An 18803-nucleotide genomic window follows, 5' to 3' on the forward strand; every position below is an offset into this window, starting at 1 on the left:
TAGTTCATTTAGTGTTGCTATAGCTGAACACCCGAGGGCGGGTACTTTATAAAGAAAATAGGTTGATTTGACTCATGATTCTGAAGGTCAGAAAGTATAAGAGCATGATACTTGCATTTGCTCAGCTTCTGGGGAGGGCCATGTGTTGTGTCAAGACATGGCAGAGAAGTGGAATGCTGAGGGGACATATGCAAAGAGACAAACACTAAAGGCTGGGCTTACTTCATAATACTTGTTCTTGCATTAACTTATCCAGTCCTGTGAGAGTGAAAACTTACTCCCATAAGATGGCATGAATCAATTCATGAGGGATCTGCCTCCATGACCAAAGACCTCCTAATATGCTCCACCTCCCAATGCTTCTACACTGGTAATTAAACTTCAACATGAGTTTTTGCGGTGACAAACAAAATCCAAACCAGAGCACATAGTAACTTGAAAAAAATTGCTATTCATAAATGGCATCTACCTCAGAAATAATTCTTTGAGTTAGAGTGGACAGCCTTGCCTTGTGGCCAATATATCCCTGTTGAGGTATGTATATTGGAGATCTCAGTCATTAATTTGGGTGCAGTTTGGAGTGCAGAAGAGGAACACAAAAATAACCACTGGGTTCTGATAGAGACAGAAATGTACTGAGGTCTGTAGAGTAACCGTCATAATAGAACTGCCAGTCAAAGCTTGAGAGATGGCAGATATTACCTGTCATGAAATGGGTAGGCAACTCTAGAACTTTATAATTAAATAGAAATAGTATCATCTTAGAGAACTGTTCAGAATCAACACCCTTGTGTGTTGAGTCTATGGGTATGGTCTTTGGAAAGAGACACAATGTATCTTTAGACTGAAGACCATAGGATGACTCTGTGGAATGCTGTCCTTGTCATTTAGGATGCTGGCTGCTCAGCTGTTAAATAGCTAATGTTCATTTGATATAATGCCATTCTTCTATTACATGCATCGTATGTAGGATACTTGTTTATATTATATGTATTTTAAACCTTCTCAATCTATTCCTCATTTCTTTTAATATCTTTCATATTTTGTTACTTTCACTGTGCTGTGTCCATGTGGATTTTGTAGTTATAGTTTTAAAGTATTATTTTTTTTATTCAATTATTTGTAGTTGCTTGCACATTTTTCTCAGCCATTTTTTCCTTTTTTTGAGAACAGGGTCTCGCTGTGTCACCCAGGCTGGAATGCAGTGATGTAAGTATGACTCACTGCAGCCTTGACTTCCTGGGCTCCAGTAATCCTCCTATCTCAGTCTCCCGAGTAGCTGGGACCACTGGTGCACACCACCATTCCTGACTAATTTTTGTAGCTTTTGTAGAGACAGGGTTTTGCCATGTTGGCCAGGCTGGTCTTGAACTCCTGAGCTCAAGCAATCTGCACACCTCAGCCTTCCAAAATACTGGGATTATGGGGATGAGCCACTGTACCCAGCCGAGTTTTAAATATCAATGAAAATATTTTTTATTTCTAGGATTCTGATTAATTCTTTTCCATATTTGTGATTCTTTCACATATTCATCTGCTTTATTTAGATTTTGAAAAGTGGGTATCATTTTCACCACTAGTTCTTTCAGGTCTTAAATAAACTTGTTTTTAGGTCTTTCTCATATTGCTTTCTTATTTTCGTCTTCATGAGAGTGAATTCCCATCTGTTGAGCTTCCCTTGGCCTATATTTCATAGTGTCTGCTTTCCCCATGTCTTTGACATTTTGCATGAGTAGTTTGGTGTTTTCTCTCCTAGTACTCTCTCCTTTCTTCTGGCAGTATTCATTGCTTCCTCCAAAATTCCAAGAGAGGTAGAATCAGCTCTACTATAAAGGTTTGTGGCTCTTGTTCACAGGATGTCACAGATGGGCTCCCATACCCTTGGGCAGCTCCACCTCTGTGACTTTGAAGGGCATAGCCCCCCTTCTAGTTGCTTTCACAGGCTGGTGTTGGGCATCTGTGGCTTTTCCAGGTGCTGATGTTGAGTGTCTGCTTTCACAGGCTGGTGTTGAGGGTTTGCGGCTTTTCTAGGTGCACAGTGCAAGTTGTCAGTGGATCTACCATTCTGGGGTCTGGAGGATGGTGGCCTTCTTCTCACTGCTCCAGTAGGAAGTGTCCCACTGAGGACCCTGTGTGGGGGCTCCAACCCCACATTTCCCTTCTATACTGCCCTACTTGGGGTTCTCCATGAGTCACCCCACCTCCACAGCAAATTTCTGCCTGGACACTGAGTCATTTCCATACATCCTCTGAAATCTAGGCAGATGTTCCCAAACCTCAATTCTTGACTTCTTTGCACCCTCAGGCTCAACACCACATAGAAGCTTCCAAGTCTTGGGGCTTGCACCTTCTGAAGCCATGGCCCAAGCTGTACTTTGGTCCATTTTAGCCACAGCTGGAGCTGGGACACAAGGGCACCAAGTCCTTAGGCTGCAAACAGCAGTCCTTTCCCCAGACCTGGCCTGTGAAACCATTTTTTCCAACTAGGCCTACAGGCCTGTGATGGGATGGGCTTCTATGAAGGTCTCTGGCATGCCCTGGAGACATTTTCCCCATTGTTTTGGTGATTAACATTCAGCTCCTTGTTATGCCAATTTATGCAGAGGCTTGAATTTCTCCCCAGCAAATGGGTTTTTCTCTTCTATCACATAGTCAGCTGCAAATTTTCCAAACTTTTATTCTCTGCTTCCTCTTGAACACTTTTCTGCTTAGAAATTTCTTCCACCAGATACCCTAAATCATCTCTCCGAAGTTCAAAGCTCCACAGATCTCTAGGACAGGAGCAAAATGCCTCCAGTCTTTGCTAAAGCATAACAAGTGTCATCTTTGCTTCAGTTCCCAACAAGTTCCTCATCCCCATCTGAGACCACCTCAGCCTGGACTTTTTTGTTCATATCACTATCAGCATTTTGATCAAAACCATTCAACAAGTCTCCAGGAAGTCCCAAACTTTCCTACATCTTCCTGTCTTCTGAGTCCTCTGAGTCTCTAGGAAGTTCCGAACTTTCCTACATTTTCCTGTCTTCTTCTGAGTCCTCCAAACTGTTCCAACTTCTGCTTGTTACCCAGTTCCAAAGTCACTTCCATATTTTTGGGTATCTTAAAAGAAATACCCCACTCTACCAGTACCAATTTACTGTATTGATCCATTTTCATACAGCTATGAAGACACACCCAAGCTGGGTAATTTATAAAGAAAAAGAGGTTCAATGGATTGACAGTTCCACATGGCTGAGGAGGCTTCACAATCATGGCAGAAGGGGAAGGAGGAGCAAAGGCACGTCTTATATGGTGGCAGGCAAGAGAGTGTGTGCAGGGGAACTGCCCTTTATAAAATTATCAGATCTTGTGAGACTTATTCACTATCACAAGAACAGCATGGGAAAACTTGCCCCCATGATTGAATTACCTCCCACGTTGTCCCTCCCATGACATGTGGGGATTATGAGAGCTACAATTCAAGATGAGATTTGGGTGGGGACACAGCCAAACCATATCAGTCCCATTCCCTTGCAGGAGTTGAAATACCAGAAGTCATCCAAAAGATTTTAGATAAAGACAAATAGTTGGAAAAAAAAGAAGAAGAAGACATAGTAACAGTGCTGTGCTGAGCGTATCGGAGTTGGGACAAAATAAAACATCCTCACTCCTGATCTCTTTGTATGTACATGGTTGATATTTATTCGTCTTGGAACTGCTGCTTCAATTTTTACATTTTAAATATTCTATAGAAATTCATTCATTCTGATAACTGGGATTTTGGTGCCTTTTCTAATTTTGTGCTGGAGGCTCCTTGCCTCCCTAGTCTCATCTGGTCCAGATTCTTCCTTCCTGTTCACAAGTGACCAATCTCTTTGTTTTCTTTTCTAGGCTTGGATTATTCTCAATGGCTATCAAGGCCACCATGTGGAGCAGTGCTTCCTGGACCTGATTTCTTCTTGGCATCTAGACCCGGCCCAGTGCTGCAGGATCATCTACTTCATCTCCTGGAGCTCCTGCTTCATCTGTGCCCAGGAAATTGCTGGATTCCTGAGGGAGAATAGACACATTGCACGTCTTCACTGCCCACATCTATGATGACCACCCAGGATATGAGGAGAGGCTGCACATGCTGCAGGGAACTGGGGCCCAAATTCCATCATGACCTCTACAGGTAAGAATGGAAACTTTGGGTGGGCTGGGGTGGGTGGGGGCAGGGAGAAGAAAGTTACTAGAAAGGCAGGGAAGGTGGGTATCCCTGGACAAAAAGCCCTGGTTGGCTGCATGCAGAGGCTTATGGAATTGCTGTTCACAAATGGCATCCGCCCAAAAACAATTCTTTGAGTTAGGGTGGACAGCCCATACTGAGGCTCAGAGCACTATAGATATGCGTTTTCATATCCCAGACACCACTATGTAGTTCCATTCTGTTTCTGGTTTCATATAGACTTTCAAATTGTTTTTGAGCTCACTTTTGTCTTTGTATGTTTTAAAAGTATTTAATGCCCTATTGTGTTTTGTGTTTGAAGTAAAGGGAGAAAAGTAGATCAGCAAGTTTCTGCATAAAATTTGTTGTGGCAAATTGTTGCTCTTGGTACCTACTTCTAAATATGCATACATATATACAGGCATACCTCATAGATATTATGAGTTTGGTTCCAGATCATTGCAATAAAGTGAGTATCTCAGTATAGTGAGTCATGAAAATTTTTTGGTTTCCCAGTACATGTAAAAGTTATGTTTATATTATACTGTAGTTTACTAAGTGTGCAAAAGCATTGTATCTGAAAATCAATATACATACCTTAATTTAAAAATATTTTACTGCTGAGTGGAGAGGTGGAGCAAGATGACCAAGTGAATCCTCCAGTGATTGTCCCCTCCTGCAAGAACACCAAGGTGAACAACTATGCCCACAAGAAATCACCTTCATAAGAACCAAAAATCAGAGAAGCAATCACAGAAACTGGTTTTAACATCATGTCAAGGAAAGAGGCACTAAAGAGAGTAGGAAATATAGTCTTGAATTACCTACAGCACCCCTCCCCTTTCCCTCAGCAGTGGTTGTGTGGCATGGAGAGAGAATTTGTGTGCTTGTGGGAGGGAGAGTGCAGTGATTGTGGGACTTTGCGTTGAAACTCAATGCTGCTCTGTCATGGCAGAAAGCAACATAGGTAGAATTCAGCTGCTAAGTGCCCATGGAAGGACCACTTAGACGAGCCCTAGCCAGAGGGAAATTGTCCATGCCACGGGTCGGAAACTCAGTTCTGTTTAGCCCCACTCACCATGGGCTAAAGCACTCTGTAGTCCCAAATAAATTGGAAAGGCAGTCTAGACCACAAGGACTTCAATTCCTGGGCATTTTCCTGTTACTTGTTACAGTGTTGGACTCAGAGCCACTCACAGGACTTGCAGTGCGTATGACCCAGTGAGACACCAGCTGGGGTGGCCAAAGGAGTGCTAATGTCACACTTTCCTAACTCCAGAATGCACAGCTTGCAGCTCTAGGAGAGACTCCTTCTGCTTGAGGAAAGGAAAGGGAAGAGTAAAGAGGATTTTGTCTGGCAACTGGGATACCAGCCCAGCCACAGTAACATAAAACAACAAGCAGATCCTTGAAGTCTCCATTCTGGGACCTAGCTCCAGGATAACATTTCTAGACCCATCTTGGGCCAGAAAATAACCTGTTACCCTGAAGGAAAAAACGAAGTCCTGGCAGAATTCACCACCTGCTGACTAAAGAGCCGTTGGTCCTTGAGTAAACATTAGTAGCAGCCAGGCAGTACTCATCACGGACCTAGAACAGTGATGGCCATGGAGAAAGACTCTTTTTGAAGAAAGTAGAGGGTGGAGTAAAAAGGACTTTGTCTTGCAACTTGGGTTGCAGCTCAGCTATAGTTAAATAAAACAAGCAGATTCCTAAAGTCCCCAGTTCTAGGCCCTAGTTCCTGGACAATATTTCTAGACCCACTCTGGGCTAGAATGGAACCTGCTTATACTGATGTGAAGGATTCAGTCCTGGCAGGATTCACCATCTGCTGACTAAAGAGCCATTGGGCCTGAAATAAACATCAGTGGTAGCTAGGCAGTTATTGCCAGTGGCCTGGTGATGGCCATGTGAAAAGATTCCTTCTGCTTGAGGAAGGAAGAGGAAAGAATAAAAAGGATTTTGTCTTGCAACTTGGGTACCAGCTCAGCCATAGTAAAATGAAGCTCCAAGTAGATTCCTCAAGTTCTTAAATCCAGGCCCTAGTTCCTGGACAACATTTCTAGACCCACCCTAGGCAAGAGGGGAGCTTACTGTACTGAAGAGATGGACCCAGTCCTGGCAGGATTCACCACATGCTGACTAAAGAGTCCTTGGGTCTTGACCAAACATCAGTGGTGGCCAGGCAGTAGTCGTGAAGGACCTGGGACAGTGGTGGCCATGGGGAGAGACTGTTTCTGCCTAAGGAAAGGAAAAGAAAGAGTAAAAAGGACTTTGTCTTGCAACCTAGGTACTACCACAGCTACGGTAAAATGAAGCACCACATAGATTTCTAATGTTCCTGATTCTAGGCCGTAATTCCTGGATATTTCTAGACCCACCCTGGGACAAGAAGGGAGCCTGCTGTACTGAAGGGAAGGAACCAGTCCTGGCTGGATTCACCATGCTGGTTAAACAGCCCCTGGGCCTTGAACAAACATCAGTTGTAGCCAGGCAGTAGTTTCCCGGGGCCTGGGATGGTGATGGCCACAGGAGATAATCCTTCTCTTTTAGGAAAGGAGAGGAAAGAATTAAAATAACTTTGCTTTGCAACTGAGGTACCGACTTTGCTACAGTAAAATAAAGTACCAAGTATATTCCTAAAGCTTCCAGATCCAAGCTCTAGCTCCCAGAAAACAATTCTAGACCCACCATGGGCCAGAAGGGAACCTGCCACACTGAAGGAAGGAACTAGCCTCAGCAGGATACACCATCTGCTAAGTAAAGAGCCCGTAGGCTTTGAATAAAGATCAGTGGTAGTCAGGCAGAAGTCACCACAGGGGCAATACCCAATACTGTGCTAGCTTCAGGTACTTACCAGCACATTCCCAGCTGTGGTAATCATTGGGAGAGAAGATTCTGCTTGAGCAAAGAAGATGGAAGAATAAAAAGCACTTTGTCTTACAACTTGTATTCCTGCTCAGCCAAAGTAAAAGAAAGCATCAAGTAGATTCCTAAAGTTCCCAAATTCAGGCCCTAGCTCCCGGATAGCATTTCTAGACTCATCCTAGGTCAGTAGGAAACCTGCTTTGTTGAAGGGAGAGATCCAGGCCTGGCAAGACCCATCATCTGCTGAGTAAAGAGCACTTGGGCCTGGAGAAACATCAGTGGTAGCTAGGTAGTAGTCACCACAGGAATTGACCAAGACCCAGTACCATGCTGGCTTCAGGTGTGAACCAGCCCAATCCCAGCAGTAGTAGTCATGGAAGTGCTTACATAACCCCTTTCCCATCTCCAGGCAGCTCCAGAGACAGTGACTCATGTGGTTTGAGGGAAAGTAAGGGAAGATAACTAGAGACTGCATGGTAATCAAGAGATTTCTTCAGGATCTTACCCAAGGCCCCCAAGGTGACACGTGTGGAAGAGCCACAGTGTTTCTGGGCTTAGTGTGCCCCCTAATACAGCTGCAGTGACCAAAGACTTTGACTACAGCACTCAAGTCTCTTTGAATACTTGGAAAGCCTTCTCAAGAAGGATGAGTACAAACAAGCACAGATTGTGAGGATCAGAATAAGTACCAAACTCTTCAATGCCCAGACATTGATGAGCATTCACAAGCATTAAGATCATCCAGCAAAACATGACCTCATCAAAACAAATTAAATAAAACATCAATGACCAATCCAAGAATTACAGAGATATGTAATTTCAGACAGAGAATTCAAAATAGCTGTTTTGAGGAAGCTCATTGAAATTTAAGATAACACAGAGAAGGAATTCAGAATCCCATCAGATAAAACTAATGAAAAGATTGAAATAATTTTTAAAAACCAAGCAGAAATTCTGGAGCTGAAAAATTCAGTTGATAAACTGAAGAATACATCAGAGTCTTTCAACAGCAGAATTGATGGAGCAGAAGAAAGAATTAGTTGCCTTGAAGACAGACTATTTGAAAATACACAGTCAGAGGAGACAAAAGAAAAAACAATAAAAAAAGCACTTCTATAGGATCTGGAAATTAGCCACAAAAGGGCAAATTTAAGAGTTATTGGCCTTAAGGAGGAGGTAGAGAGAGAGATTGGAATAGAAAGTTTATTCAAAGAGATAATAACAATAGATAACTTCCCAAATGTAAAGAAAGATATCAATATCCAAATATAAGAAGGTTATAAGTCACCAAACAGATTTAACCCAAAGAAGACTACCTCAAGGCATTTAATAATCAAACTCCCAAAAATCAAGGATAAAGAAAGAAAAAACCAGCAAGAGAAAAGGAACAAATAACATATAAAGGAACTCCAATACATCTGGTATCAGACATCTCAGTAGAACCCTTACAGGCCAGGAGATAGTGGCATGACATATTTAAAGTGCTGAAGGAAATAAAGCTTTCATCTTAGAGCATATATATGCACACACACATATACATATATGTATGTATACATGTATGTACATATATGTGTATATATGTGTGTATATATATCTATATGTACACTTTTCTTTTAGATTTAAGGGGTACATATGTAGCTGGGTATATTGTGTAATGCTGAGGTTTGAGGTTTGAATGATCCTGTCATCCAGGTACCGAGCATAGTGCCCAATAGTTAGTTTTTCAACCCTTGCCCCCACCAGTAGTCTCCAGTTTCTATTGTTGCCATCTTTATGTCCGTGAGTCTCCAATATTTAGCTCCCACTTTTAAGTGAGAACATGCTATTCTAAAATATTATATACAGTGAAAATATCCTTCAAACATGAAGGAGAACTAAGGACTTTTCCAGATAAACAAAAACTAAAGGCCAGGTGCAGTGGCTCACACCTGTAATCCCAGCACTTTGGGAGGCCAAGGCAGGCGGATCATGAGGTCAGGAGATGGAGACCATCCTGGCTAACACAGTGAAACCCCGTCTCTACTAAAAATACAAATAAAAAAAATTACCTGGGCATAGTGGTGGGCGCCTGTAGTCCCAGCTACTCGGGAGGCTGAGGCAGAAGAATGGCGTGAACCCAGGAGACGGAGGTTGCAGTGAGCCGAGATTGTGCTACGACACTCCAGCCTGGGTGACAGAGCAAGACTCCGTCTCAAAAAAACAAAACAAAACAAAACAAAAAACAAACAAACAAACAAAAAAACTAAGGGCTTGTGTCAACACCAGACCTGTCCTACAAGAAATGCTAAAGGGAGTTCTTCAATCAGAAAGAAAAGGATGCTGGCCAGGCATGGTGGCTCATGCCTATAATCCCAGGATTTTGGAAGGCTGAGGTGGGTGGATCGCCTGAGCTTAGGAGTTTGAGACCAGCCTGGGCAACATGGAAAAACCCTATCTCTACCAAAAATACAAAAAATTAGCCAGGTGGCCGGGCGCGGTGGCTCAAGCCTGTAATCCCAGCACTTTGGGAGGCCGAGACGGGTGGATCACGAGGTCAGCAGATCGAGACCATCCTGGCTAACATGGTGAAACCCCGTCTCTACTAAAAAATACAAAAAACTAGCCGGGCGAGATGGCGGGCGCCTGTAGTCCCAGCTACTTGGAGGCTGAGGCAGGAGAATGGCGTGAACCCGGGAGGCGGAGCTTGCAGTGAGCTGAGATCCGGCCACTGCACTCCAGCCTGGGCGGCAGAGCGAGACTCCGCCTCAAAAAAAAAAAAAAAAAAAAAAAAAAAAAAAAAAAAAATTAGCCAGGTGTGGGGGCACATGTCTGTGGTTCCAGTTGCTTGGGAAGCAGAGATGGGAGGATTGTTTGAGCCTGGAAGCAAAGGTTGCGGGGAGCCAAGATTACATCACTGCATTCCAGCCTGGGTGACAGAGTGAAATCCTGTTTCAAAAAAGAAAAAAGAAAAAAAAGGAAAAGCAATGAAATGTTTAAAAAATGAAAATTAAATTTAAAGAAAGGAAAATGAAGGAAAAGGATGTTAATGAGCAGAGATCATCTGAAGCTACAAAACTCACTGATAATAGACAAATGCAGAATATTATAATACTGTATTATAGTGTGTTAACTACTCATATCTTGAGTAGAAAGGCTAAAAGACAGATCTATCAAAAATAACTACAACAACTTTTTAAGACATAGACAAAATAATTATATATAAATAGAAACAACAGAAAGTTAAAAAGCAGGGTGGAAGATGAAGTTAAAGTGTAGAGGTTTTATTAGTTTTCTCTATGCTTGTGGTTTGTTTTTGCAATCAGTTAAGTTGTTATCAGTTTAAAATAATGGATTATAAAATGTCATTTAGTGTAATGGTAACTTCAAATAAGCAACCTATAACAGATACACAAAAAATAAAAGGCAAGAAATTAAAACATACCACCAGAGAATATCAATTTCACAAAAAAGGAAGACAAGAAAGAGAGAAGGAAGACAGGAAGAAGGGAAGGAAGGAAGGAAGGAAGAAAGGAAGAAGGAAGAGAAAGCCACAGAACAACCAGAAAATAAATAACAAAATGGTAGTAGTAAGTTCTGATTTATTAATGATAACATTGATAATATTGAAGGTAAATGGACTAAACTCTCCAATCAAAAGACACAGAGTGACTGAATAGATGAAAAAAAAATAGGATCCAATAATGATCTGTTGCCTACAAGAAACACACTTCACCTATAAAGACACACATAGGCTGAAAATAAAGGGATGGAAAAAGATATTCCATGCTAATGGAAACCATGGAAACCAAAAGAAAGCAAGAGTAGCAATACTTATGTTAGATAAAATATATTTCAAGACAAAACTTTAGAATGAGACAAAGAAGGTCATCATATAATGATAAATGGACCAAATCAGCAAGAGGATATAATAGTTGTAAATAGGTATATGTACCCAGCTGTGGAGCACCCAGATACATAAAGCAAATATTATTAGAGCTAAGAAGAGAGAGATAGACCCCAACACAATAATAGCTAAATACTTCAATACCCCACTTTCAACATTGGGTAGATAATCCAGACAGAAAATCAAAAAAAGAAACAACAGACTTAATCTGCACTATAGACCAAATGGACTTAATAAATATTTAGAGAACATCATATCCAGCCACTACAGAATACACACTCTTCTCCCCAGCACATCGATCATTCTCAAGAATAGAGCATGTGTTAGGCCACAAAACAAGTTTTTCAAGAAATTCAAAAAAATCGCAATCATATCAAATATCTTCTCTGACCACAGTGCGATAAAACTAGAAATCAATAACGAGAAATTTTGGAAACTATACAAACTCATGGAATTACACAATATTCTCCTGAATGACCAGTGAATCAATGAAAAAATCAAGAAGGAAATTAAAAAAATTCTTGAAACAAGTGAAAATGGAAAAACAACATACAAAAACCTATGAGATACAATAAAAGCCATACTAAGAGGGAAATTTATAGTGATAAGTGCCTACATTAAGAGTAGAAAAACTTCAAATAAACGATCTAACAATGCATCTTAAAGAACTAGAAAAGCAAGAGCAAACCAAACCCCAAATTAGTAGAAGAAAAGAAATAATAAGTAACAGAGTATAAATAAGTAACATTTAAATAAAAAATGCAAAAGATCAACAAAATAAAAAGTTGTTTTTTTGACAAAACAATTAACAAACCTTTAGCCAAACTATGTATGAAAAAAAGACACAAATGAATAAAATCAGAGATGACACATTATAATTGATACTGCAGAAATTCAAAGGATTATTAAAGACTACTATAAGTGACTTATATGCCAATACATTGGAAAACCGAGAAGAAATGGATAAATTCCTAGACACATAAAAGCTACAAGATTGAATCATGAAGAAATTAAAAACCAGAGTAGACCAATAACAAGTAACAAGATTAACAAGATCAAAGCTCTAATTGTCTCCCAGCAAAGAAAAGCCTGAGATCCAATGACTTCACTGCTGAAATTGACCAAACGCTTAAAGAAGAACTAGTACAAATCCTGTCCAGCTATTCTGAAAAATAGAGGAGGTGGGAATACTTTCAAACTTGTTCTGTGTGGCCAGTATTGCCCTGATACCAAAAGCAGACAAAAACACATCAAAAAAGAAAACAATGAGCCTATATTGCTGATGAACATTGACGTAAAAATCCTCAAAAATACTTGCAAACCAAATTCATCAGTACATTAGAAACAGCATTTATCATGACCAAGCAGAGTTTACCTCAGGGGTACAAGGTTGACTCAACATACACAAATCAATCAATGTGATACATCATATCAACAGAATGAAGGACAAAAACCTTATGATCATTTCAACTGATGTTGAAAAAGCATTTGATAAAATTCAAAATCCCTTTCATGATAAAAAAAAACCCTCAAAAACTGGGGATAGAAAGAACATACCTCAACACAATAAAAGCCAAATATGACAGACCTGCAGTTAGCATTATACTGAACAGCAAAAAACTAAAAGTCTTTCCTCTAAGATCTAGAACATGGTAAGGATGCCAACTTTTACCTCTGTTATTCAACATCGTACTGGAAATCCTAGCTAGAGGAATCAGTCAAGAGAAAAAAATAAAGGGCATCCAAACTAGAAAGAAAAAAGGCAAATTATTATTGTTTTCAGATGGTATGCTCTTATATTGGAGAATCCTAAAGATGCCACCAAAAAACTATTAGAACTAACAAATTCAGTAAAGTCGCAGGACACAAAATCAACGTACAAAAATCAGTAGCATTTCTACTTGTCAACAGTGAACAATCTGAAAAATAAATCAATAAAGTACTCTTATAGTTACAAATAAAATAAAATGCTTAGGAATAAGCTTATCCAAAGAAGTGAAAGATCTCTATATAGAAAACTATAAAACATTGATGCAAGAAATTTAAGAGAACAAATGAAGAAAGGAAAAGAGGAACTGTATTAGTCTGTTCTCGCACTGCTATAAAGACATACCTGAGCCTGGGTAATTTATAAAGAAAAGAGATTTAATTAGCTCATGGTTCTACCAGCTGTGCAGGCTTCTGCTTCTGGGGAGGCCTCAGGAAACTTACAATCATGGCAGAAGATGAAGGGGAAGATGGCAAATCCACCATGGCTGGAACAGGAGAAAGAGGGAGAAGCGGGTAGGTGCTACACACTTTTAAACAAGCAGATCTCAGGAGAACTCTATCACCAGACAGCACTAGGGGGATGGTTCTAAACCATTAGAAACTGCCGGCATGATCCAATCACCTCCAACCAGGCCCCTCTTCCAACACTGGGGATTAAAATTTGACATGAGATGTGGGCAGGGACAGAAATCAAAACTGTATCAGAAGGCTAAATGGCAAATAATTATTCTTATTATGCTTTGTGCAAATAACCAGGCCATGTATATTAAGACTGAAGCTTATTTCACAAACAAATCAGTCCTATCATGATTTGTTTTTAATAAAAGTGAGGATTGGAGAGAAAAAATACGTTTCAAGAACTATAGTACACCTGTATTTAGATTCTAGTCTCATCAGTTATTTTTGAGTTTTTGTCTGCAATTTAGAGTAACCCTTCTTATTCTTGTGAAATAATCAGTGATCTCTGGCTGCATCTCAGAAGAAAAGATGGATGGGTAGTGTAAAAATCTGGATCAATATTCTAATTCTGGGCATGTATTAAAATCAGCTAGCAACTCCATACACCCAAGTCTTAGCAGGCATGACTATACCCACCAGCCACCTAGGTGTGTTGGTAGCCCTAGGATTTTTTTGGAGCTGTCATCTTCCTCTTTTTTTTTTAAACTGTTCTTCTAAATCTGATAACTTGATTTGTCCCCTTTCACGTTCAGGCCATCAAGCTCCAGATGATCCTCAGTGAAGGATACTGACCTCTCAAATATTCAAGAGTCACCCTTCTGCAGCGGGCCTCTAGACTGCCCGTCAGTGGAACACAACAGAGGCAAAATCCTGCCCCTTTCTCCCTTAAGCCTGGCTGGATACTGGTTTCTACAACCCACAGAGCTAACCCTGCCCTGACAGCTAGTAAGAGACCAAGACCCACAGAACCACCACCACTGCCCTTCTGTCTGTAGGAAGCAGTTACAGAAGACTGACTGTCATCCATTTTCCCCAAAGAATTGGAGTCTTGGACTCCAGAGGGGAAAATGTTACAGTAGGCAGCTAGTTAAACATGAGCAGGGTAGGAGAGGGCTCCCAACCCCCACCAGGAATGTCAGGCGACATCAGGTGATCTCTCAAGTCACCCACTCTGCCCTCTTCCAAGTGTACTTTACTTCCTTTCATTCCTGCTCTAAAGCTTGTAAGTAAACTGTCACTCCTGCTCTAAAACCTGCCTCAGTCTCTCCTTCTGTCTTATGCCCCCTCGGTCCAATTATTTCTTCGGAGAAGGGAAAAATTGAGGTGGCTGCAGACTGTATGGATTCACTGCTGGTAACATGCTGACTGGAGTAGCACTTTTAATTTTCCTCAAGAACTTCTCTTTTGTATGTACAATTGGGCTAATTGTCTGGTGCAAGAGACTTAGTTTTCAGCCTCTGCCAGCTTTTGACATGCCTTCCTCACTAAGCAGAATCATTTCTAGCTTTTGATTTCAAGTGAAAGACGTGACTCTTCGTTTCACTTGAACATTTAGAGTGTATTGTAGGATTCATAATTGGCCCAATTTCTCTCAGGGAATAGGGAGACCTGAGGAGAGGAAGAGAGATGTGGGGAATGGCTGGTAGGTGGAGTAGTCGGAACACACATACTGTCTATATATTAAATTTGGTGTCTCATATGGGTGTAAATCTTCGTGTCCCCAAACGATTACAATAGTAAAATCAAATATCACTTATCACAGATCACCATAAAAGAAATAACAGTAATGTAAATGTTTGAAATATTGTAGGATTACCCAAAATGTGACACAGAGACACAAAGTGAGAACATGCTCTTGGAAAAATGACTCCGATAAACTTGCTTGATACAGGGTTGCCACAAACCATTAATTTGTGCAAATCATAGTATCTGTGAAATTTAATAAGCTAAACACAATAAAAGAAGATGAACCATTATTGTGCATGAATAGATAATTATTTGGGGGTAATTCTTCACATATGTAATGAATATTTTTGTAGAAAATGTACACATAAGCCAATCATTTCTAAGGAAGCTAAAGACTTTTAGGTAAAGCTGATATGGAAAACAAACTAACCTGAACCTACCAGACAGAGGAACTGCTGCTAATAAATTAAATACAATAATTATTATAAATTCAAGAGCCTTGAAACACTAATTGGTCGGCTAAAATGTTACAGATTTTAAAATAAATCTTGGGCAATATGTCAACAAACAGGCAGACTATATGACAATTCATTTGTCAAATGTAGTATCAAATAAAGGAAAGGAAAATTGAAATTGAGAATGCTTTATGTTAGAACGCATTAAGAAAGGATCTAGTAAAGCAAGGATTAGATTGGAGTTATGATTTTGAAAATCTCTTTGTCTTTGAAATAGCCCAAGCAGGCTCTCTGATGTCATCTCTTTGGACTAATAATTATTATATAGTTAGAAAGCTCAGAGTCTGATGGTTATCACACTGCATGTCTCTACCCAAAGAATGGGGGCTTGTCCATAGGGTGGGTGCTCCTGAAGCATGGGGCAGGAAAGCAAAGACCTTTTTCAAGGATATCTGGGGGTAGTGTTGGAATGACAAGGCCTTCAGCCTAGAAAAGGGCTTCCTCTGTAGGTGTGGCCATCTGTGACAAGGAAAATACAAAATCAATGATATAACCAACGAGAACAAGCCAAGAAAAGGCTTGTATCCATAATAATAAAATTTAAATAATCTATGCAAAAGATTTTAATTTTTATTTATTTTTGAGACAGGGTCTCGCTCTGTCACCCAGGCTGAAGTGCAGTGGTGTGATCTCTGCTCACTGCAGCCTGGATTTCCCAGGCACCAGGGATCCTCCCACTCAGTGCCCCTGACCCCCCAAGTCACCTCCCTGGCGAATTTTTGTATTTTTGGTAGAGACAGAGTTTTGTTATGTTTCACAGGCTGGTCTCGAATTCCTGAGCTCAAGCAATCCACCTGCCTCAGCCTCTCAAAGTGCTAGAATTATAGGCGTGAGTCACCGCATTCAGCCAATTTTTATAAGGCATGAAGTTTAATTATTATTATTAGTAGTAGTTGAAGAGAATGCTGTGTGTTGATTGGAGTGTTTTGGCTAAAATCTGAATTAACAATTTAAGGTACCTTTGTTTTACAAGATATTTAGTCTTAGTCATATGGGTTCACAGCATTCCACTGAAGTTTCAGATTCTGCTCTGAGAAACAGCCTGCTTAGCAAACATGGGGAAAACATTGCTAAAACCTGGAATAAGATATTAAAATAACAGAATATTTTAATAACAGCTGGGAGAAGGGAAACAGACATGAATATTGTGAATTTTATTGTTATAAAGTTTAAAAAATGCAGGATGATCTATTTGTATTTTGTTCAAGTCTCCTCAGTGAGTATGTATACTCATAGAGGTAATAGTAGAAATTGAAACTGACGATGCAACCACGGCATTCATCCATGGGAACATCTTGCATCCAGACAATGGGATTTATTGAACAATAAGGAAACATTCCCACTTGACAGGTTTTAGGACTTTGTTGTGGCTGTTGTTGTTGGATGTGTGGGTGTTAGCAGGCATAGCTTTGTTATCACATGACATTGATTTCCAGAGTTGACTTGGTGGACTTGGCTGGCAGGGTATTTGGGTGTTTCTTTCCTTTCTATTGCTCCATACTGGTTGCTATGGCAGCTATACTCCTGTGAAGAGAGAATGCCTGCCTAGTGTCTGTCTGTTCTTGTTTCAATCAGAAAAGCATGTGGAGCCTTTCCAAGGTAGGCTGGATCTTACCTATGATGTATCGGTAGTGCATGGACATGCTGTGGTCAGCACTGTCCACCTTGCAGTGGGCCTCTGGGACATGTCCTGAGATGGATGAGGTTTTCAGTTTGCACTTTATGAGATTTTGTGGTCTGCTTTTTAGAAACCCATGCAGTACTACAGCCATTGCTTACAGAAGCTGTCCACTTTAAATAGTGTGGGTTTGAAAATTGAGACCAGAGCTGCTTAAAAGACTCCAGAGTATAACTGAGATAATTTGTTGCACATGGATGGGTAAAATAGGAAAGAGTAGGAGGAAGGGAGGGAGATGATTGCATAAGGAGACAGAAAAGAAGTCTGTGTAGGGCAGTGACTCAGAAAAATGACTTACCAGAGCAAAGGACACATGTATAATAATTGATCTCCAGTTCACCTACTTCTATGAGGTTTATCACAGGTGTCTGTTCTGGTTTTAATTCACCACTTCCTATCATTACCCTGTGAAAGAAAAATAAAAATCTCGAGACTCTAGATTACTATGCCAAAAGGGAAAAATTAAGTTTGAAAACTGAGTCATGCCAAAACAACAACAACAACAACAACAACAACAAAACTGCCTTTCCTTTCATTCCTAAACAAATAGCTAAAGGATAGAAGGCCACATGTCTCTGCAGGTGCCCTCTCTCACACTGACAATGTCAGTCAACAGCTTATCTTCACAGGTGTGGGACAAGAGAAGACCAGAAATCATCCCCTCATGGACCCTGAGACAAATCCCTGTTAGACTGTTCCCTGTGCTCTCTCTATGTTTATCTTTTGTAAAGTGCAGATTGACTAAGCGTGAGACACGAAGCATGAGACAAATACGTAACTGATTGTTCCCTCAACCACCTCCTTTTCATGTACAACATACGGATTCATTGAGCTCTAATCAGAGCCTCACAAGAATGTGACCATATTTTCCCCTCTCTTTTTTTCTTTTCCCTCCTGCCTGCTTTTTTCCGTTTAAGTGTTGAAACTCTCAAAATCCTCTTTGGAAAAAGTATGGAGCCTACTGTGGTTTGTGTCTCTTTTTCCTGGGTACATCCTCAATCTTGGCAAAATAAACCTCTAAATTAATTGAGAGTGATCTCAGCCATTCTCTTTGGTTTTACAACGCTGTTCAGGTCTATGACAGACAGTATCTACAACACTGCTTGTAAGCATCTCACTTTCCAATAGTTGGTAAATTACTTGAGGATAAACACTCTTTGAAGGAAATTAAAATATTTTACCCCAAAATGTATTTCTCTGACATGTTTAAAAATGACTGCCACTTGGCCACCCTGTCAGAAGTAGCACTGCACAGCTGTCTTAAGTAGGGAGAATTTGCATCTGTAGAGAATCCCCACCTCCCTCCCCTTCCTATGCGTTTCCCTGGATCCAGGAGAAACGGACAGTCTGACACCTTTTAAAGTCTGAAAAGAAACATTTACCATCTGTTCTGAGGGAGGCTTCGTCCACATAACAAGGCCATCTTTGCTAACCAAGCTTCTTTCTTTCTCTCTGTGTTAGCCTGTCTTGCCACTGAACCTGATTTACCTGTTTCTGGCCGTGCTCTGAGTCTGTGTTCCTTACTGTGGCCTCAGGATGGTATATAAGTTTCTGTAACTCTTTGGGAATTTGGGTCTTCACATTGAAGGCTCCCTTATATATACATTCAATACATTTGTATGCCTTTTCTCTTATTAATCAATCTGCCTCCTGTCAGTGACTTTTAGTGATCATTTAGGGGGCCAAGAGCCTGTGACCCCCTACAGAGCAGGATGATCATCAAAGTTGCTCTTCTCTTCTAGAGGCTACAGTGAAGAG

General features: G+C 40.6%; 1 long non-coding RNA gene across 1 annotated transcript; it reads right to left on the minus strand.

Moving 5' to 3' along the window:
• Positions 1 to 6391: 6391 nt before the first annotated feature.
• Positions 6392 to 18542, minus strand: LOC117084850. The gene is made up of 3 exons (XR_004437707.1): positions 18428 to 18542; positions 17344 to 17450; positions 6392 to 6427 (listed from the first exon to the last, which is right to left on the minus strand). It is a non-coding gene; the product is annotated as an uncharacterized LOC117084850 (long non-coding RNA).
• Positions 18543 to 18803: the final 261 nt, after the last annotated feature.

The sequence above is a fragment of the Trachypithecus francoisi genome, unplaced genomic scaffold (assembly GCF_009764315.1).
Source record: "Trachypithecus francoisi isolate TF-2019V2 unplaced genomic scaffold, Tfra_2.0 Lachesis_group1, whole genome shotgun sequence".
Taxonomy (NCBI): domain Eukaryota; kingdom Metazoa; phylum Chordata; class Mammalia; order Primates; family Cercopithecidae; genus Trachypithecus; species Trachypithecus francoisi.